Genomic DNA, 26,595 nt, shown 5'->3' with positions numbered 1-26,595 from the left:
TTAATTAATTATTATTTACACAACATTCGAATGAAAAAAATCATAAAATTAATAAAACTCACACCTTTAAACGTCATTATTCTCGGCTCAAACGGCTCATTATTTTTACAATTTTTGGTAGAATCCTCATAAATTATCACAATATTTAAATTTACACATAAAATTTCTAGAAGAATGGTAATTTTGGACATAAAATAACAATTTATTGGCACTAAGGAAAGTGTCGAGCATTGAATTTAATGGACACCGTGATGGTCTTAACCTTCGTGTCCGTCTCGTTAATTTATTAGGTATTCTTTTGTTTATTATCGAGAGAATAACAAAGATGTTAACATTACATTAATAATTTTCTTAAATTTATGACGAAGTAATGTAACGATTATTTGTGCGTAGTTATGCAGAAAGCAGCCAACCATAGAAAAGTGAAACTGAGATAATAGCACGATTGTGAAAAGAGTGAATAATCAAATCTACACAACAGTTAGAATCGTTTTTAGTTTGACAAATGATAATAAATGGGCACATTCATTTTTTTACAATACAAACAGTCTTTAAATAATGTATTTGACCAGCTCAGATTTCTGTAAAAAAATATTATATCTCTTTTCGCACTGAATTTTTTTTATTACTTATTGCCATAAACCAAATCATTCGAAATTTATTGTAGAACATTACCTCATATTTAACTAATTTCAAACAAAAAACTGCCCTTTCTGCTTATGACGGCAATATACTAGAATCCCCGTGCTGAGTTTGGGACACATTATTAAATCAAAAGTGGAAACACATTAAAAAAAAACGTATTACATATGAACAAATTTCAATAAGGAACATTTTAGAGAAATAAATGTGGAAGTCTAGGCATTTACAAGACTTGCGACTTGTGACCTGACATTGGCTGGTTTAATTGGCCACTTTACACACTGTGTAGCATTCAACATTTTGCCTACGATAGCACATCTATATTTATTCGATTCTTCCATCAGTCGATTTTTTTTGCACCATGACAGGCCAGGAGGTTAAATTACAGTGGCGAATTACAACACAGAACACCCAGGCTTGAGAAAAATGACATTTTATTTATAGTTATTTATTTATTTGACACTTTATATAGGAGTTATTTCAGAAATACAAAACTTTAAAAATCATAGCGCTGATAATACGATAAGTAAAAATAAAAATATTTTTTTTGGCTTAGTTTAATATTTGCTTATTTATTTGACACTTTATATACATTTACAATAAATAAACATTTAAGGGCGGGCATATTGCCTTTTTCATAAGGCAATTTCTTCCTACCTACCCAAACCGTTCAGTTTGAGAAAATTTTAAATACATGGACATATTGAATCTTACAATTTTATACAAAAAATAAAAGCAAAGATTAACAAAAATAAATATATATATATATATATATATATATATATAATAACACTATACTATAAAGAGAGGAGAGGGAATGGGAAGGAAAGAAGAAGGATAAAGGAACAATTTAAATATTTAGATAGTGACATTTTAATCTTGACTTAAATGTAAATAAAGAACATTAGTGAGATTATTCCACAATCGAGCGGCTACTACTGTGAAAGAGGAGGCAAGAAAATTCGAGCGATGACAGGGTATTAAAAGGGTTCTCTCGTTACTAGAACGAAGAAATAGTCCGTGTTGTGAAAGAGGTTGGATGAGTTCTCTAAGATAAACAGGCGAAGTGGGATTATTTAAAATATTATGAAGAAGTGATAGAATGTGAATGTTTCTTCTATGCCTGATACTGAGCCAGTGTAGTTGCGTGCGATACTCGGTTAAGTGGTCAAATTTGCGAAGATTTTAGTGTTCTTACCGGGAATCGAACCCGGAACCTTCTATGTGTGAGTCAAACCTTTTGACAACTACACCACAAAGGCCATTTTAGTGAAGTTTAAGAGTTGAAACCTTTCTTGTTATGAAGAGGTTCATCTGATCGAATTATTTCACATACTAGGCAACGCCTGAAAATAATTATCCATTTTTTAATCTTTTTCTTCCAAGAAGTCCAAGAAGAAGTCCAAGGTATCAGGTTTTCCCTTCTCTATAATGTTCTCATCTTAACGACTCAAAAGGGGGGGAAATCCAGTTATTTGTCTACAAAAATTTGGAAAAACTCAGCATACTACATATTTTCAAAGGACAATTAAAAAGGAAAAAGTGATATACGAAGTTTAAGCATAATATATTTATATTATAATATGTAACTGAAAATTGACATACAGGTTTAATGTGTGTGGGCGTATTATTTTCAATTTAAATGCATTCATCTCAGCAATATGCTAGAGGTTTAGAGCCCATTAGAGCATTAGTGGATGTTCATTGTGACGAAGTAAGTGAATGTGGTGGACGAATATAGCAATTAAATTCAATTTGGCCTTCATGTAGCTCATGAGTGCTGGTAACTGGTAACTGGTAACTGCTTACAACAATGGAGAGAACGTTTTAAAGGAAATTTATAATTTACTATCACGCGAGACAAAACGTGGATGAAAAATTATTTAAATTAACGCTAACCTCCTGAATTTAGACTGCACTCTAAAGTATTGTTTACACGTGGACAATACAATAGACAAACAATATTTTCTTGTCCCAGCTCCGTGAACAGCCTCGACTGCGCAGGACAGAGCCTTGTTACAATACGAAAATAATGCAAAAATGAATACACCACGGGGCGGCGTTATTACGAGCGAGTTAACGAAAAATATTATTTATTATGTGCCTTTATACCAAGATGTATTGGAATTGTTTAAGGACGAGCCAAAAAATATTAAGAAGGATTTTTTTTCTACAGCCGTTTTCAGCGGATAAAATGTGCGTAAGCGACATGTACACGTCGAGCGATGTTTCCGCGTGCACAATAAAATTTTAGAGAAATGAACTGATTGGTTTTTTTAACTTACATTTGTGTTATGATTATATTTTTTCCCACCGTGCAACATTATGCGGTGACTTCACGAATGCGAGCGGGGAAAGTGTGTTATAGTAGGGGGATATTCGTACAAAGTCCGATGTATTCAAATATGATTCTACGCTCCTTCTGGACTATTCTTAATTCTATGTTTTTACATTTAAAAAAAGGAATTACCCGTTATTCTTTTATTTTAGAGGCTCGTCGGCAGGTGGGAAAGAGAAGGAAGTTATGAAAAATACACCACAACACCCAGACCAATTGAGGAAAAATCTTTTTTGCAACTGGCGGACACGCGTTGGCCGTCTAACCAACTCCGCCACGACGCCTGTCTGATGATCTTCTCAATATAATAGTACTCAAAATGCAGCATAAAGCATCCAAGATTTTTGCTTTAAAGGGACAAAAGGTTAGGAATTGACAAATGTTGGATAATACTTTAGTTAGAAAGGGAGAAGGAATATTTGTCAATACATGGCGGCTGGTGGAAGATCGAAAGATTAGTCGTGTTATGAATAGAACCGCAGAATAAAAATGTTATTTGTATCAACTAACACATTAATAGATGCAATAACTTACCTATTTGTGTGTATCGTCTGGCTGAAGCGGTGACAAAGCCATCAATTGAAAGCTCAACATACGGCGAAATATGTTTAAAGTAACGTCCGTCTTTTTTCCTCGTTCATGAATCACTATTTATATCTCACTAAAGCCCCCATGCGTTCAGCAGCATAAAGGGGAGACGTGTGTCACTTGAGATAGTTATCGCACGATGTTTAACAAAATAACACTTAAATAATTAAATACACAATTAGATCGTTCATATTTTACTCGAGCATGAGAAAGAACCCCTTTATTTTTCAATTACACTTACTATATAATAAAAAATATACATGGAATACATTTTTTTCATGTAAAATTTTACGATTTTGTCTCTCGACACAATAAATCCTCGACAAGCTTAAAAGAATAAAAACCAACAAGTATTGTAGATAGTTTTTAGTGTAAGAATTACGACGACGTTTGCAAAACAGTTTTAAAAGCAAAATAAGCTTATTTTAAGGGTATTGTTGTCTCCGCTATTACCAGCCCGCAGAAAGAGGTTATTAAATAACGTTTTAAAGGAACGAGAACCATAAATCTAAAAGGACTATTGTTCAGATTTTATCTCTTACGTACCTACAAACTTAAAAAAGGCCGTGGATTCAGGTTTCGTATGTCACAAACGCCATAACAAAGACGCACTTGAAAATAAAATAAGCTTAGTTTGTCCGGTGACAATGTAGGTTTTACGTTACTTAGTAAAATGCTTAATATAATCGTTAATTTTGATACGTAGGAGAAACCTAGACAAATTATTTATTACAAATATGACGAAAACACAATCACCGATGGTTCTTATCTATGGAAAATATGGATAAACCATTTAATCAACTACAGATTAGATAAGATACAAAAGGCACGATATTAAAATAACTTCATGATTCAAGCTAGGAACGCAATCAACGTTTATTTATCAATCATTTTAATTGCTGTTCCGAGAAAATTTACCATGGTTTATAATACGGCAAAAACAACGCACGCAAAAGAATATATAAAACCAATCGAATTGCGAGTAAAGAACTGAAGGGTTGATATACCTGCAAAGGTATTATCCGAAAACTGATAAGAATTCTACCTGGTTAATGTGTTTAAGGAAATAGTACGTTTTTATTCCTCCTCAAAGAAGTGATATCTTATTGCAGTATCGCTTTTAAGCAATGAAAGAGAGTGGAGTAGATACTTTAAAAAATACATTGATATACATCTTCTTTAGTCATGTCAAGGAGTGCCGAAAAAGAGGCATAAATAATTCAGGAATTTATCCCGTTTCGCCATGGCAACCGGCTGGCTCTGTAGGTAGATTGGGGATCGCGCTGCCTCCATTTTAGCATCGGGAGATCGACCAAAAAACAAAACAAAACTGGTTTTCAGAACAAAACAAATGAAAGGCGGGCAAGGAACGAAACAAAAGCGAAACTACGACAGAGAATAAACGAAATAGAGCAGCATAAATAAAGAACTAATGAAAGAGGCATTGAAAGAACTTGTTGAATTAAAATTCTTATTAATCTAATTCTCTGGTATTTAATTATAACATAATTATGTACATTTAGTTTCAGTTAATTGAAATCATCTTGATACGTGGGCGCGTCATATTTTCAAATGCCTCACTTGAAAGTTTTTTGTTTGCGTTTCATTTAGATAAATGGCAAATAATGGAATTTGCGAGACAGGATATAAATATGAATAAGTAACCAAACGGAAAACAAAATTACGATCAGTAGCAGAGAATCAATAGAAAACTGGGAGAAAAAGATAGAAAGTGCCAACTTCATTTACGAATTGTTACAATTTACAACTAATTGATGCGCAGGAACTTTCTTCTTTTCTAATTAATTATTCGAATCTAATCCGAACGCTGCGCATCTGTCCGAACAATTAAATGGATTACTTTGATTTCTTTCGTCTGGTACAGCTCCAAGCGTTCGGGAATTTCGCAAGCCAAAGATGCAAAAAAGCGCTTAAAACATTTTGGAGCATGTAATTATGGAGTGCAAAAAATGTAGAACAAGACACGAAGAAATTATTTACGTCGGTTCTATTGTACAAACTTTTCAAAACTGTTTCACTAGTTAAATATTGACACTAATTAATTACAGCTTTTGCTATAAAGAAACATGAACATTTAAATACACGGGTAGTTAACTTTTTGTAATGGATGAATCTGAGATGCAAATGTTTCTATTTAATTGTAATAATACGCTTGGCTTAGTTCATACAAACATATTTTAATCAACAATATTTGAGTCCGTGCAAATGTTTTTAGACAAATACGGGATTTTTATGTCCTAGGAAGTTATTTAACTTTTTCAGCCCGGAGGTTCATTATTATTATTATTATTATTATTATTATAATTATTATTATTATTATTATTCATTTATTAGTTTATACATACAATGTTACGAAATGGCACAAAAAACACTCTGGCAAATTCTGCTAGTACTAGGAGTAGGCTCAGTATATGAAGGGTCGGCAAGCCAGAAATATTAATACGCCTAATGTTGCAATCGGTTCCTATATGGGCAAATGCCTGTTCTAAGAAACCGATTTGTTGCGGCAAATATGGTTTACGAATATTTTTCCTATAAATAAAAAAACAATATTGAAGAAAAAAAAGAAAAAAACAGTTATAGCCCAAAAGAGAAAATTAAGTTTACATTAAATGTAAAAATACAATTAAATACACAAATATAAAGCATACATACTTCGTACATACATATACACATACATACATATATACACACATATACATACATATACATATATATACACACATTCATACACAATATATATGCACATGGGAAAATACAATAAATTTATATATGATTCAATGGGATAGCATAATATTTAGATTACTATCTTCAATAAATTCTCCGATTCCTTACTTCCAATGTCTGTCAACCAAATTTTTAAATTTCTTTTCAAAACTGATGGTTTATCAGATTTCCAAAACATTCAAACATAAACGATATTTAAGATTTATTTACTCCAGTACCTACCGAAATTAAAAAGCGGTGAGTTTATTTTTTGGATATTGGTCTCTAAGTACGTATCTATTTTTTTTGCTTATGTTAGTAGTTGGCATAACACGAAAAATTTGTTTTTAGGTTTGACAGCTGACTTCTGGCTGGCTTGTTTTTTTGGAACGAATTCTAGTCGTCTTTTCAAATGATATTTAACCAAAGTTTTTAATATAATTCACTCAAATTAAACTAATTTGATCGAATAAATAGACAGTGTAAAGTGTATTCTTTTCGAGTCTCAGAATTTTGCTGTTTGGGCCCAAGCCCTAATGAGGTGCCACGATTCGTATCCGTAGAGGAGAATTGGTGTTATGCAGAATGATGTTATTAAGGTAAATGTCATTTAGGTAAAATCAATTAATTTGAAATTGAATTTGAACTTACATATTTTAAATCATAATTTATGATAAGGTTCTTTCGTGTCATTTTTATCATTAGCCTAAAATCAATATGGCGAGAAAACGGGGCGGAAGAAAAAAGGAACAACGTAAGTAGTTCACAGTAAAATGATTGATTACAGAGCAGAGAACTGGGGGATAGGAGATGTGAAATATGATATCGAAAAGGGAAGACTCGACGTATATTCACCGGGGATTTCTTTAAATCATTTATGCATCGAAAATAGGGGAGTCAGTATTTAAATTAGTCACCGATCAGGTTGTAAGGAATTAAAAAGTTCACGGGCGTCGGGAATGATGAATTATCAACACGAAATACGCAACGGAGTTGAACTGGAGATGGGCTATTTGGTTATTTGAAAAAATAGCAGTAACGGTTAACATTAACATATTACAACACAGATGAAGAACATTTAAGAGAAGGTAGTCTAAGTCTAGGCACAGCTCTTTAACTTCACAAACATCAACAGATGAAAGAATTGAAAGAATATAGATGTTATAGTATGGGAAGCATGGTGAATGTTACACAGTGTGTAAAAGAGGCCACTTAAACCAGCTAATGACATGTTATAAGCCATGTAAATGCCTAGAATCTATATTCCCTTCTTTAAGGTATTCTCCATCCCTGTTGTAATTTGTTAATTGATATTATTATGTTATGTTCTCCTTAAAAGTTTCCGAGATTTGTCCTTTTTTTTTTTTAAATGGTGCGTAAACTTCTATATTACCTTCTCTAAAATGTTCTTCATCTCTGTTGTAATATGTTAATATTAACAGCTCCCCGGAGAGTTGAATCCAGGCCTTGTCTACAAACATTTGGATAAACTCAAAATATTGTTGATAAATCCACCTGGTCCATGAAGAAGTGTAGAAATTAAAAAAAAAAAATTCAGGCGTTGTCTAGTTTGTAGTATGTCGGTGAAATAATTTAATTAGATAAATCTCGCCCGCATAAATAAAGGTTTCAGCTCTTTGACTTCATAAACATCAACAGATGAAAGAATTGAAGGTATATAGATGTTCAGAATCAAATGTGGGCAGAATGGGAAATGTTACACAGCCACTTCAACCAGCCAATGACAGGCCATATATATAAAGTTGGATAATTTATATAGCGCTATTTTTGTGAAAATCACCTCAAGGGCGCTGATAGATAAGTAGACTTCTATATTACCTTCTCTACATAAAATGTTCTTCATCTCTGTTTTCATACGTTAATATTAACAGCTCCCCAGGGAGTTGAATCCAGTCCTTGTCTACGGACATTTAGGCAAACTCAAAATATTGTTGTTAGCAAACGTTTCACATCTTTTAAATTAAAAAAATATATATTTTACAGTTTTATAATGTAAAAAGGTTTTTTGTTTCAGGTTCCGACTGTTACTTGAATGTAATATGATCAATCTTGCGCTTCAGGTACCAGTTCAGAGATAACGAAATATTCTAGTGTAAAAACACCCTATTAAATGAATATTTCATACCAACCGTGTCGGGAACGAACCCGAGACCCCTTGCGTGGTAGGCAAACGCGCTGAACATAACACTACGAGGCCGACATCAATATTTTAATACGGGACAATCAGTGCACAATGATATTAAGTAATCGGTTTGTGGTTCCATGGTTAGTGTCGTGGACACAAGAATCATCAGTACGAGGTTCGGACCCCGCCTATTACAACTTTATTCCCATTTTCTTATAATGTGTTAAAAGCTCGTAAAATGCCCCTCATGATTAAAACATTTGGGTAAATGAAAAGAACGCAAATGATCGTGTTGTAAAAACTATGGTAATACGACTATGAATTATCACAGAAACTAAATAAATAAAACAACAATAATAAAAAATAAATAAACCAATAAATTAAACAAATTGACAAATACAAACTAATACCACTTTCGAACATAGGGATTTTGAGTATAATTTAATTAAAATCTATAACCTACTTGCACTATCTATTAAAACAATTAGTGACGAGAAAATGTTTAAAAAGGCTATAAAAAAATGGATAGTGGAGCTAGGTAGAAGTAAAATGGATTGTCTGATTCGCCCAAATCAATATTGAATCAACTGCTCCACAAGTGTATAGCTTATGTTAGGTTTTTGTTATTTTCATTGTGCGTTTTGTAATATAAAAAAATTAGATGTTCATAAATACGTAGTGTTTATTAAGTAAGTCTTCTTTGTTTATTCTCAAATGTAAAAACATATTAAAAAAGTATATTGTTAAGTGTTTTCGCCACTGGTAATCCCAGTGAGGTCACATTATTTTTATTATTAATTATAGTTTGTAAGTGAAAAATATGAATAAATAAATAAATAAAAATGTGTTACGATCTAATTATTAAAAGGCATTTTTATTACCATATCCGTATTTTTATATACAAATATGATTATGCATGTACCCGTATATTATGAATGTAAACACGAATGTCCCTGAATAAAAATAATTTAATTTTACATATGTATCTATTCAAGTATGTGGAAAGGCATAAAAATATTTTACAAGTACCTAAGTAAAATATGCCATGACAGGGACTTATACTGAATAATTAATAAATAATATTTTCAAGATAATTTTTGGCGAAGTTAAATCAACTAATTTATTAATTTAATCGTTAATTTCAAAAACGACCAAAATATGAAATCAATGATTTTACAGGAGAAACAAAAAAACATTCTCCTAAAAAAAAAAAACGATACGAATTGATATTCAATTGTCATAGTATTTAAACTGTACAAATAAAATTATTTTGACTAGCATGGACTTAATGTGTACCTTCCGATATGGTTTTAATAAATATTAAAATTTTTCACTTTTTTTGGATAAAATCAATTTGGATAAAATCAATTCTTAAAACTAGTAAAACATTTCGGGTTCCTATAATTTACCTAAATATTGGAAGTTTCAGAAAATTTCCTAAAACATAATGCAACAGAGATGAAGAACATTTTAGAGAAGGTAATATAGAAGTCTAGGCATCTACAGGGCTTATGACCTGTCATTGGCTGGTTTAAGTGGCCACTTTACACACTGTGTAACATTCACTATTCTGCCCATAAGGAATATAGATGTTCAAATGTGAACTGAATGGTGAATGTTGCACAGTGTGTAAAGTGGCCACTAAAACCAGCCAATGACAAGTCATAAGCCCTGTAGATGCCTAGACTTATATATTACATTCTTTAAAATGTTCTTCATATCTGTTATAATATGTTAATATTAACAGCTCCCCCGGGAGTTAAATCCGGTCCATGTCTACAAAAATTTGAACAAACTCATAATATTGTTGATTTCTTAAAAGGCGTAAATAACTTGGGAAAAAACGGAAATCGAGAAGTGGTTAGCATGAGATTTGAACCCTGAACCATGAGATTTGAACCCTGAACCTTTGGTTTGTGAGCCCACAATACTGCCACGGGACCACAACCTGGTTTAATATATTTTACATTACAATTTTCTTGTGTCTTATATTGATTTTAACATTGTTTTTCTGTCACTGTTTCGCAAATGCCTCCCCGATACCGCGCAAAAAACTGCACGTCGGACTATTTTTTCCAAATTAAAATCATCGTTTCGCTGTCCCGTTTTCCGCTCGCCATAACTGAACCGATTTAGTTAATTGAAAAAAAAAATAATATGAAAATGAAATTTTCTGTGTTTTTTTTGTTTTTCAAAATTATCACCACAACAGGCCAGGAGGCCCAATTATATTAGTGAATTACAGCACAAAACACCCAGACTTGACAAAAATACGTTAAATTTTTATGTTCTCACCGGGAATCAAACCCGGAACCTTCCGTACGTGAGTCAAGTGTCTTAGTCATTCGCACCACGAAGGCCGCATACTCACATACCTACTACACGTACTATGATTAATGTTTTTTGTAAATTAATTAAAATTATCCTTCCATGTCGCTAGGATGCCACTCATCCATGCACTTTGGAGCTGCAAGAAATCGAGCTTCTATATAAAGGGTGCAGGATATAAAGGATGGATGTCTATTTTTAGGTATTTAAACCGATAATATCATCTGACGGCAGTTCACATGATCTATATTTCTGTTGAATAAAATTCAACAAAAGCTCTCCTTTAAAAAATGAATACAGGAGATATATTTTAAATCAAAAAAATATTTTTATTTAAATAATATAATTATACATTTTTACAATTTAAAAAAAAAAATCAAATGTTACATTTTTTAGTAAAACTAAAACCCCACCAAGCCACTTTTTGTAGCTTGTTGGTGGAGATTATATTTATACAACAACAACAACAAACCATCACACCATTTCCCCGTAGGCAGAGAGGATAGAACGCCATAACACTCTATCTTGGCATACAGACCTCGCTTCCTCTACATTCATACATCTTCTCATGCACGCACGCCGATTATTCCTACTTTTGACATGTCCATCTTCAAGTATTTGATGGACTTGATCGTGCCATGTCTTTCTCGATCTTCCTCGTTTTCTGCATCCATCAACATTTGCATCGTAGATCCTTTTAGCCGTTCTTACATATCTTAATATAATATTATTTACATTTATAAAAACAATGAATAACAGATATAAAGTAACAGCCGGAAATATCATAATATACATGTATATAAAAGTAATAATTTATAAATTTATTTTTGAAATACAAGAAAATGTATGAAAAATTAAAATATTTACACATAAGCTACTATTCATATATAAACTTTTGATCGCGTAGCCACTATCTTATTTTGCTCTTGTTACAAGGCGAGTTAAATTTAAGTTCTTTCGGCAACAAATTAAAAATGCTAGGTATTAAATATTTGAGAGTTCTATTACCATACTTATTGCATACTTTTGGTACTACCAAACCATCATTATATGTGAAGTGTGTATTATGGTTATGTTTGAGAGGAAACTTGAATGTATTACTATTAAATTGTTCTAAAATGATAAAAAGCCACAGTAGTCCTCGAACAGGCAGAGTTTTGATTGTTTTGTACAGGAGATCATTATGCCCCTTAATTTATTTTAAGACTCATGCTATCTGGCTGTGATACGCTCCCACTTACTTTTAAATAATGCTCACGCTTACACAGACCCGAACACTTACTCCCACACAAATACACACAAACACACCTCTACATTTATTCTCATACAAATACACACTAACATCCTTTTGTAGTCTCATAATTGTATATGAATGATTTTTATTTAGAAACATCGCTGGTCTGTATGTAAACCTTATCTTTATTATGTCCAATAAATAAATGTTTCTGTACAATAAATAATATAAAATAAAATATAATTAAATAAAAATAAATAAAAAAATATATTAAAAACTAAAGGGAGGATATCAGTTAAATACTGGAAATAAAACGATAATTTAATTACATAAAACTGTAAAGACTATTAGCGTTAAGAAGATTATTTTTATTTATAAATTTGTCTAAGAGGTTTGAAAACTTCAAAACATTCTATCCCAAAACTAAAATTTTTGACATCATCCTTTATGTCCTGCACCCTTCATATGTAAATGTTATCAACTACTTATGTAGCTGCAAGACGTGTTGAGATATTTATTTTACAGCGCTCTAAAAGTGATTTTTAGAAAAATGGCGCTATATATATATAGTACTCAACTATGTTTATTTTATAATCAATTTTTACCGGAATATGTACATAAAAAAAGAGGTTTAAATAGAAAAAATATGTTACGAATAAAATTATTTAAATTTGATGAGTTTACAGAATTTACATATGAACAATAAATTATTTATAGCTGTTTTAAAACATTTTTCTTAGTCGGTTTCAATGATCAGGAAAAATACTGCAAATAATTTAATATCTGTCAGTTTGAACACGAATACAATATGTATTTTAATTTAAGCGTGATAAAGTATGAAATATTATAATGTACCTTATTTTGCAAATAAAAACTTAAAGCCAACAAGTTTCTAAAGAGTCCACGGATTGAAGTTTTTTAATCCATTCAAAAGTGAGGCGAAAAATTAAACACAAAATAATATAAACTGCACAAAAAGTTTTATGAAAATGCAGGATCACTGACCGTCAAGAGTCGTTGCACATTTGAATTAAAGATCGCAAAAAGTCGGTAGAAAACGAATAATTGTTAACTATCTGTAAGATACTGCAAAAACGTAACAAAAAGCGTGAAAATAGAAAACGTTCACTCCACGAGCAAAACCAACACCCGCTCAGCGCGCCGGCATATTGCTAACTATTTTAAATTTACAGACAACAAAAAAGATGTCTTAGCAACGCAAGTCGGATTCGACGGTAAAAATGTTCTCTCTTTTTCCAACGCAAGCGGGAAATGCTCTCAAAACAGAAACGGAATATCTCGCTAACGCGGGTTCTTGATTTCTTGCATAAAATGAAACGCCGTCTCTCTCGCACACGTGAATGTGGTCGAGACAGAATGCGATGTAGACGTTTCAGTACGAATAGAGACGGGTATTAATGTGCATGGGTAGAAAAGAGACGGGCTGAACGGAGTGAAGTTAGCAAGACACGTGGCTTATGTCAGATGTAGGAAACAATTTTTATGCCGGCGAAATACTACGGACGGGTAAAAATAATTTTATTTCAGTAAAAAAACTGATTAGTACAGAGCCAATTTGAAAATTAAATACAAAGAAAGATATTGTTTTCATAAGCAATATGAAGCAATGATATTAAAAAAACACAAAAAAAATAATTTAATAGGATGTAATTTAAAATTAGTTATAAAAAAACATTAAGAATAAGACCAAAGAAAAGTCGATAAAGTTTTATGTGTTCCTTAAGCCTTTAGGTGCCACGAGCGAGATATTTCGCGGATGGTACAAAGTAAAATGAACATTTTTTTTTTTTTATAAAAAGAAATATTTGCATTCTTATGATTTACTCAAATATTTAATTTTGAGGGCCATTTATATTAATATGTTTTACTGCCAGTATAACTCACTACTCAAATTAAAAACAAGACCATTTCACTTTTCATTCCGCGTAATATTTTGCAAAAAATATTATCTCTATTGACAGTATTTTTCATTCTAAAAAACATATGAAAATCTGGTAAATTTATCCGACATTAAAACGGTCAAAATATCAGATGTATTTTTTAATTCAAATACAAAAGCATGACGTTTGTTTGTTTGAACGTAAAGGAATTATTTACTATTATATTATAAAAACATGTCTTATGAAATTGTATGTAGATATAAAAGTAACAATAATTCAATATGAATCCATAATATGTAGGTACTTTAGAATAAAAATACTATTTTTTTCCAATGAACTGATGAACTAAATACGCACATTCAAGGAATGTAACAAACAAGGTAATAATTTATTTAAATGGCATACTAAAATCCAAACAATATAAATACGCTTTGCTGTTTCAGGAAAAGCATGTAAGTCAAGCCTCGAATCGGGTTGCGGTCCCGTGGTTAGTGTCGCGAATCACGGATCAGAGATGCGAAGTTCGAATCCTACTCACCTTTAACTTGACTCCTTTAACAATTCCTATTAATTTTATAAAATAATTTTGAAAAGTTATTTATAACTCTTTGAAAATGCAACCAAAGTATAAATACTTCTGGGTAAATCATGCGAACGCAAATATATCTTTTAAACATAGCCTGCATGCCTTTATGTTTATGGTCATTTGAGTTGGTTTGGAGCAATTGCTTCATGGCAATAAGCCCGACAAGTATAGTCGACGCCAGATAACAATGCCAACGCTCACATAGTGATTACAATGTAAAATATACGTTTGCGTAGGCATTCTTATCCGACGACGACTTTTTTTTGTACGTAAGATTTAAAAAAATCAATTTAAAACAATTATGTGACAGTTTTAAAAGTTATTTTTTGAAAAACGGAGAACTCCGCAAATATTAAGTTAATATAAGAAATAATACACAAAAACTGATTATTTATTCATTGATAAATGTCTGAATCGGGCTGTCATTAAACCAGGCAAGATGAAGTGAAGAGGGATGGCGATGGTTCTGGTTATCCCCATCAGAATTATTTATGTTTGCCTGTCTGCCTGTTAATGAACTAACATACACTATTGCTGTCTGAATTGATCGCCCGTGACACACAAATTGACCATAGACATTGAGGTGCGATGACGAAAAATTAAAATTCTAAAAAACGCGAAATTTTCGTAAACAAAGAATATAAAAAAAAAAAAACAAATTGGCATTAGAGATCCAAATTTATTATTATAACACACGAATCAGAAAAGAGGGCACAAGAACTCTAAAATGGATCGATCCGGGAAGCGGGAGGGTCTTTAAATGCTTAATTATTCGAAGAAAACTATACACAGAGCGTTGTGCTCTCGTAACAATGGTTTACGATCTGCGTCGTGACCTCTGATCAGATGTTTATGAGATTTACATTACATGCATGCATTCCGTTTTTTCTTCAGCATATTCTTACCACCTCAATCTGGTTTTCATCCCCACGGAAGCGAGAAAAAGAAAATATGAAAGTTACAAATATGAGAACGTAATTGGTTGTGCTCCTTTTCTCCGACTAAAATAATAATATTAAAAAAAAAAAACAACAATCGGTTTTGAAACTTTGCTACCAAACTGAAAAGTGTAGGTTTTAATTACTTACACATTTCAGAAAATATTAAAAAACGTCGAAAGATCGTCATCGACGGCCTTCCAGGACGGCGTGAGCCCGCAGGTTTAAAGAAGAGGTAACTTGGGTTTAGGTTCTCCCGAGGCATGCGCAGTACGTTTCCAAGCCAGGTCCACCGCCGCATCTTCAAGACGCTCGTTATAGGAGGCCGCTGCGTCCGTTCTCGGACTTCAATGTTAGTTATAAAATCGAACCACCTTTAACCTAAGATTCTTCTCAAGCACTTACTCTCAAAACGCAGAAGTTTGGTGTTGTGAGATTTTTCGCATAGAAGTGAACTCCCCCCTAAAGTTGTGCTACTTGGAGTATGCAGACGATGCGGTTCTTCTTGAGACTTGGTGATTTTCAGGAAATTGTCAAACTACAGGAACACTCTACTCTTCTGAACCAAAAACACTCAGATTATGAGCAACAAATCCCGTCCTGACCCCGATCAGCCTCTCCATAATAATGGACAAAGGATCGAGAAAGTTGACAGCTTTACAAACTTGGGAGATCACATTTCTGATGATGGAAGCATGCACAAAGAGCTCGCAACCCGCCGAGGAATCGCTAGTGCAACTTTTAACATGATGCGTGTTGTCTGGAACTCTAGTCTATCATCATCATCATCATTTCCTTTCCGCACCTAATGATCCATAGGACACTGCATTGATACACCGATCGCAGCATATCTAGATTATTTTTTTGTTACATGAAAATAAGATCAGTCTTACGATTCAGGTGCCAGTCCAATGACTGTGAAATATCTTAGTGTAACTCTAGTCTATACGAAATGATGATTATTCAACTCTTGTATAATGCCAGTAAGTAACTACAAAGTAGTATCTGGAGTTTTTTAAGAAATGGACGTATTCATAGTGAATTTGTTGTAGCGAAATTATTTTTTTTATAAGTTTTTTTTATTTTAAATTTCATTGATAAACCCTTACGGGTTACATACATTTAACAAAATATTTTTGATTTTGAAATTTTCATTCTACTGTTAATGATAATATGAGTCTTTTGTTTAGTTTTGTCAGGTAATTTATTGTATAATTTCAGTCCATGGTTTATTAGTCTAGACTGCCCTTGTCTCGTTTTAGAAGGTTGTATATGATATTTTTCTGATATTCTCGTATTGTGTCCATGTTTACTACAATTTTTTTTCAAGTTTTACTTCTTCTCAATTACATAAGTGGCTAATTTATTAATAAATTTTAAGGATTTTAGTTTAAAGAGTTCAGTTACATTTGATTGCTTAGATTGTTTAAAAAGTTATTTAGTTGCTGGTAGATAGGGTAGGTCATTTATTAACTTTAATATTTTATTTTGCTATCTTTGTAGTCTGTTTATGTAATGTTGATTTCCTGTTCCCCATAGTAGTTGCATAAAACATATATTCTAGTTTTTACATAGGCTTCGTACATTAGAATTTTTTCCGTTTTCGGAACAAAGTTTTTGATCTAAAAAAAAAGATTCGATAATGTAGCCACTTTGCTAATTAAATTGTTAATATTAAATGTCCATGTCAATTGTCTGTCTATTGTTAGTCCTAAGTATTTAACATGTTCAATTTAGTCGTTTAATATTTATGTAAGCATCTACTTTATGACATTTTTTCCTAGATTAAAGATGGATAATATTGCATTTTTTTTCATTTAGTTTAAGGAAGTTGTGTTTGTCCATTAAGTCAACATAGTTAGGTCTTCGTTTATGTCAATGTTTGTTAATACGTCTGTTTGATTTTTTTAGAATAGTCCAATGTCTCTACATTGTTAGATTAAAATTAATTCTTTTATCTGGTAGAATTGGCTCTGCACTACTTAGCCATTTTACTGGAATACAATTTATTATTAATATTATTTAAAACATTTAAGATTGTAAGTGAAAATTCTTGATGGAAGTTCATAGTAATTTATTATAAAAATAAAAGACGAGTGATACTTCAATCCACAAATTTGGAATATCTAGTGACCGGTATAATCGCTTTCGCGACATCTTCGAGAGGCACTAAAAATAAAATACTTAAACTCATTAAAATAACATTATACATATCAACTCATTAGTTAACCCAAAGAAATTTTGATTATGATCCTTAAGTTAAAAATAAATTTATTTAATTTACTTTCATATAACTATGAATTATCCATCCTTACCTCTGTTTTGTATAAATACATTGAACTCCTTAATAAAGATACCAGTCTCGCAGATGTCACGAAAGCGATTAAAACCGGTCACTGAATATTCTAAATTTGTGGATTGTATGACTCGTTATTTATTTATATAATAAATTAATATTATTAATTATCTTGGCAGAACCTTAATTTTTTTTACACGCATTTGACTGTTGAAAAGGCTTTGAAATCCCAACTTTTGTTGTTGCGACTCGTCGTAAGTGTATTAAATATATATTATTTTTGTTTTTAGTAGATATTTTTTAGTTGGAAACGCATTTACAATACTAATGGATGTATAACAAAATTGATGATCCATAAAAAAACAATTAATATAATTTTTCAATATGTTTTTGCCGACGTCTTTTCGTTCGCTTCAGTGCAGAGTGCAGATTTATAAATTAGCGAGGGAAATTTTATACTGATGTAAAGCGGAGATCCTGATTGGATTTAAGTTCCAGTTAAAATGTAGGTAACCAGTGTACCACGTGCGTGCCAACCGGACGTCAGTTATGATCAATTTTATGAACGCGATATTTAGATCAGGTTTTTCTCAGGTGAGCATAATAAGCGTAATCAGTGACCAATAAATAAAGCCACGTATTCGTTGCTACTTGAACATAAACTAGATAACATTTAATCGTTAATTTCTACAAGTAAATTAAACAAAAAATGCAGAAGTATTATTATTATTTAGCGCCATTTTCGTTATAAAATATCTCAAGGGCGCTTTGCAAAGTGACTGTACATAGAAATAAATTCAATTTTAACTTTTTTAATTTATAATTAAAGAAAAGCAATTTATTTTGTTTTCACATGCTACGGATTTTCAAAAATGATTTAGCAAGAACAAGCGGGTTTTATGTTTTTTCCGAAATATCACTACACCAACATAATCAAATAAATAGCATAACAATATTTGAGTTTGTCCAAATGTTCGTAGACAAGAGACTGGATTTCACCCCCTCGGGAGTCATGAAGATTAACAAATTACAACAGGGATGGAGAATAATTGTGGTAATTTGTTAATCTTAATGACTCCCGAGGGGGTGAAATCCAGTCTTTTGTCTACGAACATTTGGACAAACTCAAATATTGTAATGAAACCAACTGGTCCAAGAAGAAGTTTAAATATTGAAAAATTGTTTTCAGGCGTTGCCTAGTGTGTGAAATAATTCAGTCAGATGGATTCATCAAGATTGTGAGATTTCACAATACAACAATCTTCACAACAGTAAAGGTTTCAGCTCTTTGACTTCACTAAAATCAACAAATGGAAGAATTGAAGAAATATGGATGTTCAAACATAGGCAGAATGGTGAATGTTACACAGTGTGAAAAGTGGCCACTTAAACCAGCCAATGACAGGTCATAAGCCCTGTAAATGCCTAAAATTCCATATTCCCTTATTTTAGGTACTCTCCATCCCTGTTGTAATTTGTTAAATAAATAGCAAATGGGAAGGCAAACGAGGCTTTTAATTACTTTTTATTTCCAATTTGTTTCTTCGACAATCTGACAAGTGGAAAAATAATTCAATTTTTAACTAATTCATTTGCTACTTAAACATTCGTTTGTTAATAACACATGAAATATGATGCCATCCTGTTTCTTTAAGATCCTAGCAGTATTTCTACACTTTAAAAGGACACAATACGGCATAGTTGAATTCAAATCAGAGTTGCGTATTGAGCGACGTCTACAAAGAAACTAATGGGGCAAAACGTAAACCTACTCATTTATGAGTAGTTGAGTCGCCTTCTGTTTCATGTGCGTATGCAGTTTCTGGACTATTCTTAATTCTATGGTCGAGTATATTCGTAACACATTTAGAAAAGACTAGTAGCTTACGAACTTGTCATGACTCACAATAAAAATGCGAACCTAGGTACTTAGTAAATACAGTAAGAATGACAATAACAAAATGACATCAGTTCGCAGCTAAATGATAAAAATATTACATAATTATTCAGAAATAACCTGCCGCAAAACGAATTTACATAAAAAAATAACTGTTACAATTGACATTAATTTGAATTTTTTTGCAAAATAACCGTATCAAGAGCAGGTACTGAACATTTTTACCGGGCAATTTAAACCACAAAATTATTATTCGTTTTCGGAAATGATTATTAAAAAAGGCATTACCGGAAAAAACGACGAATAGTAATAAAATAAATATAAGGTTCGAGTGGTTTAGGTACATAATGCGGAGTTTCCATTCAAATTACAACGGAAAAACGTACCGATAACGAATTTTGAAATAATGAGGAAGTCGTTTGAAAGGCATTGGTGGGGTATTTTAATTTGATCACGTATTCAAAGTGCAATGACCAACTATTGTGCACACATAAACTGTGTGAAAACATACAAAATAGACATTAATAATACGGCAAATAATTATGAAATAAACCCAAACTGCGGTTTAAAATTAAAACCAAGTAAGAAGCATTCTTACCACAAGTTAATTTTGGCAAGCACGTTGGATTATTAATACCTCAAAAAAGAGCTTATTTTTTTTTTTTTCAGTTGTAACACACAAGTCAAATTTAAAATTTAATATGGAAAAAGAGCAAACATTGCTAAGTTGGTTTGTCTTGCACATATCATACAATATTATAATACCCTTCTCCAAACAGCTTGTGTTTATTTTATTTTTTATTTTATTCAGAAAACATACAGTCATACACAAAAAGTATTAAAAACAACGATTTTCTAACACAAAAGGCCCAATTTAGTTTTCATAAATTATGCAGAAAATTTAAACACTAATACCCGTATGCAGAGACAAAACTTAAGGTGAGGAAAGTACATTCCAATTTCAAATGCAGAGAATAACCCGAAGGTGAAGACAATAGAATGTACTTTCCTCACCTTAAGGTTTGTCTCTGCATACGGGTATAAATGTGTCAAAAAAAATAAATAAATAAGAAATTCAAGTGAGAAAATAATAATTGTTAACATTTGCGTTATCATTGGTAATCAATAAAAATACCGAATGCACACCCCGAGTCATCCACGCACACACACATGAACGCACATATAAAACATATACATAGTATAAACCACTCAAGATGCACATTCAGCAACTATCCCAAATAATCGACCCCATGAAGAAATTTTCTGTACAAATGCAAGGTGTAGTTAAAAATGTCTACATCAATACTGAGTCCATTATAATTTCTACAGGTACGTCTAATGAATGAATTCGTGGAATAATTATTGATTATAATATACCCACGGCCTAAGCCAATGTGGAACTTTAGCCCTTCGGGAAATTGGATACAAAAAATGTTTTCTTGCGCGCGGTAAAAATTAAGTAAGGGAAAATGTACATTAAAAAAATATATATTTAATAAAAACGAACTACTTTGAATGGCGTCACAAGTTCATATAAATCAACCAATAAAGCTGAGCTGAGAAAGATATCCAGTTTAATAACCGTCAACGGACTTATCGGCAGAACTGACTGAGTAATTTCAGAAATACAAAATTTTATAGCGCTGATATTACGATATATAAAAATTAAAAATCAACATTTTTGGTCCATTAACAAATAAAAATATTTTTTGAAAATCACTGAGCTTTCTCATTACAAGAATAAAGAAACATATGTAAAAGAAACTGAACAAAAAGAACATAAAACCATGTGGCAAAGACAAACAAGGACAATAAAATAATACTATAAAATACATTCATTAACACGATCACACATAAGACTTCCAGCTAAACCATGTAAATCCATCTTCATCCCACACCGTTTTCATGGCGAAGAAATCTACAAAATGTCGAAAGATTTATACCAAAAATTTCAAGTTTTGTGACAAATTGAATAATCTTGTGACATGGTTAGAAAAATGAAAAGAAATTAATTGCAACAGAGAAGGGACACTACTTATAGCATTCAGTATTTTGAAAATGCATATAAGGTCCATCTCTGTTCTACGTTTCTCCAATGAAGACAGATTAAGAGATTGTTCCACTTTCAAATAGGAATAATTACCCCTTTGCAATCCGAGTAACCATGCCACTTTCCTTAGAAAACGATGCAGGACTCGATATGGTAATATGAGTTCTGTGGAATGGAGACCAAATTGGAGAAGCATTTTCTAGATGGTGTCGAACTAATGAACGGTAAAGTGTTTTGCTAATATTAATATTTTTGAAGTCCGTCGTCATTCTATTGATAAAACCAAGAAATTTGAGAGATTTGTTTACATCAATGTGTTCACGATAGGAGAGTTTACTATCTAAAGTAATGCCAAGATAATATTGACGAAACCATTGAAAGAGAAGTATTTTTTAGGTTGTAGTTAAATTGTATAGGTTTTTTTCATCGCGAGAAAGATATTATTTTTAATTTGTCAATGTTAAGTTGAAGACTATTGATGTCGTGTGATGTTTAAGAACACATAATTATTAATTAGTTTACAATGTTTGTCAATCAATCAACAATATTAATAGGTATTTTGCCGTAAAAGCGTATACAGTTTCTTTAAAAAGAATTGCTAATTTTTTTGAGCCTTTAGTGAGCATAGCTAGTCCATCTTTATTTCTAGTGTTAATACTATGCAAATCTCCATTTGTTTTAAAATTGTCAATATCTTTGCGTACGTACATCGCATTTTATGTGATTCAAAAATTATTTTAATAAATGTGCGGACAGAGTCCATTTTTTCTTTTATCCTTCATCTTTCCTTCCCATCCCCTCTCCTCTCTTCATAGTATAGTGTTAATTTTTTTATATATTTTTATTTTCTTAATCTTTGTTTTTAATTATGCATAAAATTGTAAGATTCAATATGTCCATGTACTTGTAATTTTCTCAAACGGTTTGGGTAGGTAGGAAGAAATTGCCTTAAGGCAATATGCCCGCCCTTATATGTATATAAATTGTATATGTATATAAATTGTATATGTATATAAATTGTATATGTATATAAAGTGTTGAATAAATAAATATATAAAATTAATACATATTATAACAAAATTAGGGCCGATGTCGGTATAAAATAAAATCGATATTTATGAACGAATATGTAGATATTTATATGAAAATTTAAAGTATCTTCGTAACATGTAATTCAACATGTTTAAAGGGAAAAAAATGTGTACATGTTCTATTTGTCATACAGGAAACTTAATTTCACTTTGCAGATAAAATTAAAGATAAACTTTAACTGCCCATTGTAATACGGCCAGCGGTTGATGTTGATTATATGTGTGAGTAATTAATTTAATATTGAATATTTATTTATTTAGTATAATTTACATACCGCCATTTTTGTGAAAATCAATTGCGAAAATTACGCAAAATCGCGGAATATGCATGGGGGTGATTCGGATACCCCTCAATATGAGGCACCTATATTTTACCTTTGGACGTCACTTCTCCGGCCACGTGTATATTTTAAGCATTTCCCACAACCGTATATCCTGCTGGTATCGTAGGAAATGAGAGAGCGGATGAACGAGCAAGAGCCGCAACTTGTAAAAGAACGGCACCTTTCTTCTCAGAATTTCCCCTTAGCTTTGCTAAACGCTGTATAAAACAAAATACGCAGCAGCGTTGGGAGGATCATTACCGCGCTTCTTCTGCAGGTAAAATCACTAAAATGTTTTTCCCAACGCTGGCTGATGCAGCAAACTTCCGTCATCATCACCAAAGTACTTTCGAAACGACCCAAATTTTTACCGGACACGGAGCTATGAGAAGTTACCTATATAGGTTTAAATTAAGGAATGATGACTATTGTCCATGCGATGATATTTCTTCACAGAGTATAGAACATCTGTTATTTCAGTGCCCATTTTTCAGTTTGCAACGCCATAATCTTGAAGCAGAATGCAGGAAAGATGGAATATCCTTAACAGATATCCACACTGTAGTAAAAAGTAGTTATCATGCGCCATTGTTCTTGAACTTTGCAACAATGGTGATTGGACTCATAAAGGTAATAAACCAAAATCAGTGATCGAACATCCCATTTCCAAGACTAACAAAAACTTTTTTTTTTTCCGAGTACCTTAGCCTTGTACATGACACGTAAGGCTACTAAATACAGGGGTCCAAATATATTTAAAAAAAAATAAAAAAACCGTATATCCTGAGACATAATAATGTTACAAATTGCTGAAATAAACCAACCTAGCTGCTTCTCATCTGTTATTCGGTGGCATAAGTATTATTGTGCCATTGTGTGATTTAAATTTTTAAATATCATGTTTAAAAATCGAATAAAGTGAAATAGAAATTTAAGGACTTACCATCGTCATGGGGAGAAAAAAAATATTTCGCGCATAGCAGCATTATTGTTCTTACCTGAAACAAAAAAAATAAATTATTGTAATACAGGATTAATAGAGAAAGATCCATATTTTACAAAATTTCAGAAAAACAAGATTTCCTTTGATTTAAGCGTGCACCACACTTGTGCAGCGAAAAATCATTGTTCGTTATCGAGAATATAAAAGTATTTAAATTCAAACTAAATAATTACATTAACCCAGTCAGTTCTTATTTCCATGCTGTCTGTATTCAGTGATTTTTGTAATAAAATAGATATATTACAATATTTTGAGTTTGTCCAAAAGTTTGTAAAACCAACTGGTCCAAGAAAAAGTTTGAAATTTTAAAAATTGTTTTCAGGCGTTGCCTAGTATGTGAAAAATTCGATCAGATGAATCTCTTCACAACAATAAAGGTTTCAGATCTTTAACTTCACTAAAATCAACAAATGGAAGAATTTAAGAAATATGGATGTTCAAACATAGGCAAAATGGTGAATGTTACACAGTGTGTAAAGTGGCCAGTTAAACCAGCCAATTACAGGTCATAAGCCCTGTAAATGCATAGACTTCCATATTCCCTTTTCTAAAATGTTCTCCACCCCTGTTGTGATTTGTTAATATAGATTTATGTTTTTTAATTTTTAAAATTTTAAACAGGTATTAAAAAAAAACCTCAATTTATTTGTATAATGAACCCCTTCTCTAAATATGAGCATCTTGCTTTATTTTATGTTATTATTTTATGCTTTACGTTATGTTAAAATGTAAAAACATTTTACTATGTAAGACTATTTTTACTAAATAATAAAAAAAAAACAAAAAACCTTTGGCTGGTTCTGGACTTCAAAAAAAAAATTCATCAGAATTATTTTTGAACTGCATTTTACAAAATTAGAATTTCATGTTAATATTTTTAGCTTTACGATAAAAAACTAAACTAGGTACACTTCATTTAAAAATTACGAAAATTTAGACACTCACTTTGGATAAACACGGGGTTACAAACTGATTAAAAATCGCCAAAGATCATGAAAAGTGTGAGACTAGCTCAAAATATTTTGTATATTCGATCAAATTATTAAGTTTAATTTTGGCGAAATATATTTTAAACATGCCTGAAATATAATTTAGAAAGAAGCTGACCGACTATCCACTTGAGCAGAAAAAAAGAGACGTTTTCAGGGATACGAACAATAACTCGTCGGTTTTTATTTGGGTGGGTACGTTACGAAATAAATCTTGAAATTCGCGTTAATTCGAATGAACGCCCAGGCTTATAGGGTTAATAGTGGTTATGTTTAACTTCTAAATGATGAATATGATATTTTGTTTATAACCTAGAACGAACCATGTATATATGTATCTAAAAAGCAGTTTCGCCTAGGGCAGTAATCAGACATGTATGTATAGTGCTCAATGAACAGATTAGTATGCGGTGCCAGTGTTTGCAAGTTATATCAGTCATATTAAAAACGCATCGATCAAGATATTATAAATAACTACCACTATACTAAATAACTTTTATCTATGCATACTTACATACACGATTTGATTCGTGTTGAATATATTTTATAAAAACACTTTTAGAAGTAATCAATTTATACATAAAAAAGGTCGTGTTTAGAGACTTTCAGAGCCCTAATTACAATAGAAAAATAGAAACACTTTGTTTTTAACCATTTAATATTTATTCAATTATCAACCAGATTCGAAGCTACACAAGCTTCCTTTATCGAGGCATAATTTAATAATCAATATTATCACATTTTATAATATATACAACATAACATTCTAAAATATGATAATATTCACATAAGAGGTTAAAAACAAATGTTTTTAGGACGATGTAATAACTTCTTTATTTATTTATTTTTATTTGGGAAAAAATATACAATTTTTACATATATTGTTTACAAAATATAAGAATATATATTAACGAAAACTGTGAAAACAGTCAATATAAATTTTCCACAGTAGTGTAAACTATTGATTAAGTACATTATCGGTATCAAAATAAAAGCAATTTAATTAAGAAATGTTAGGCACTTAGAAGTTGCAAATAAAATAAAAATACATATATTTATGTACAGTAATAAAAATAAAGTGAATAGAAACAAGATAAATTTTAATTTAAAGAATAAGAAAGTAAAAAAATTACATAAAAATAATGTAAAAGGTACAAAATATAATAATAAACATACGAGTACATATATGTTATTAATTTAAAATTCTTGGTACACTTTTACTTATTTGTTTGACCAATTAGCGCTCACCCTCAAGTATTTTTAAATGAATAACTTATAATATGTAAATATAAGTTATTATTGTCAATAAATAATTTAAATGACAGGTGCTGTGGCGCAGTTGGTTAGACGGCCAACTGTAAAACTGACGTCGCGGGTTCGATTCTCGCCAGTTGCAAGAAAAAAATCCAAGAAAGATTTTTTCTCAATTGGTCTGGGTGTTGTGGTGTATTTTTCATTACCTACTTCCATATCCTCTCTATCCCACCTGCTGACAAGCCTCAAAATATAGGCTTAGCG

At 31.5% G+C, this 26,595-nt stretch overlaps 1 protein-coding gene across 10 annotated transcripts in view; it reads right to left on the bottom strand.

Annotated features, from left to right (window-relative positions):
• Positions 1 to 26,595, bottom strand: part of klar (klarsicht) — a 732,252-nt gene that overhangs the window by 250,938 nt on the left and 454,719 nt on the right. The window contains exons 1-2 of one of the 10 annotated variants that reach the window (XM_088237012.1): positions 12,859 to 13,176; positions 3,515 to 3,895 (exon numbers count right to left, since the gene is read on the bottom strand). The exons of 3 other annotated variants lie outside the window; for them this stretch is intronic. The gene's annotated coding sequence lies outside the window, so the exon portion shown is untranslated. Of the gene's footprint in view, positions 1 to 3,514; positions 3,896 to 12,858; positions 13,177 to 26,595 lie in introns of those variants that run through there. 6 more of the 10 variants (XM_088237014.1, XM_088237013.1, XM_088237017.1 and 3 more) reach the window with 6 other exon arrangements.

This window comes from Micrasema longulum, unplaced genomic scaffold, assembly GCF_059751315.1.
Source record: "Micrasema longulum isolate JH-2025_06_02 unplaced genomic scaffold, ASM5975131v1 h1tg001635l, whole genome shotgun sequence".
NCBI lineage: Eukaryota > Metazoa > Arthropoda > Insecta > Trichoptera > Brachycentridae > Micrasema > Micrasema longulum.
This window is presented reverse-complemented; position numbering and strand designations above follow the sequence as displayed.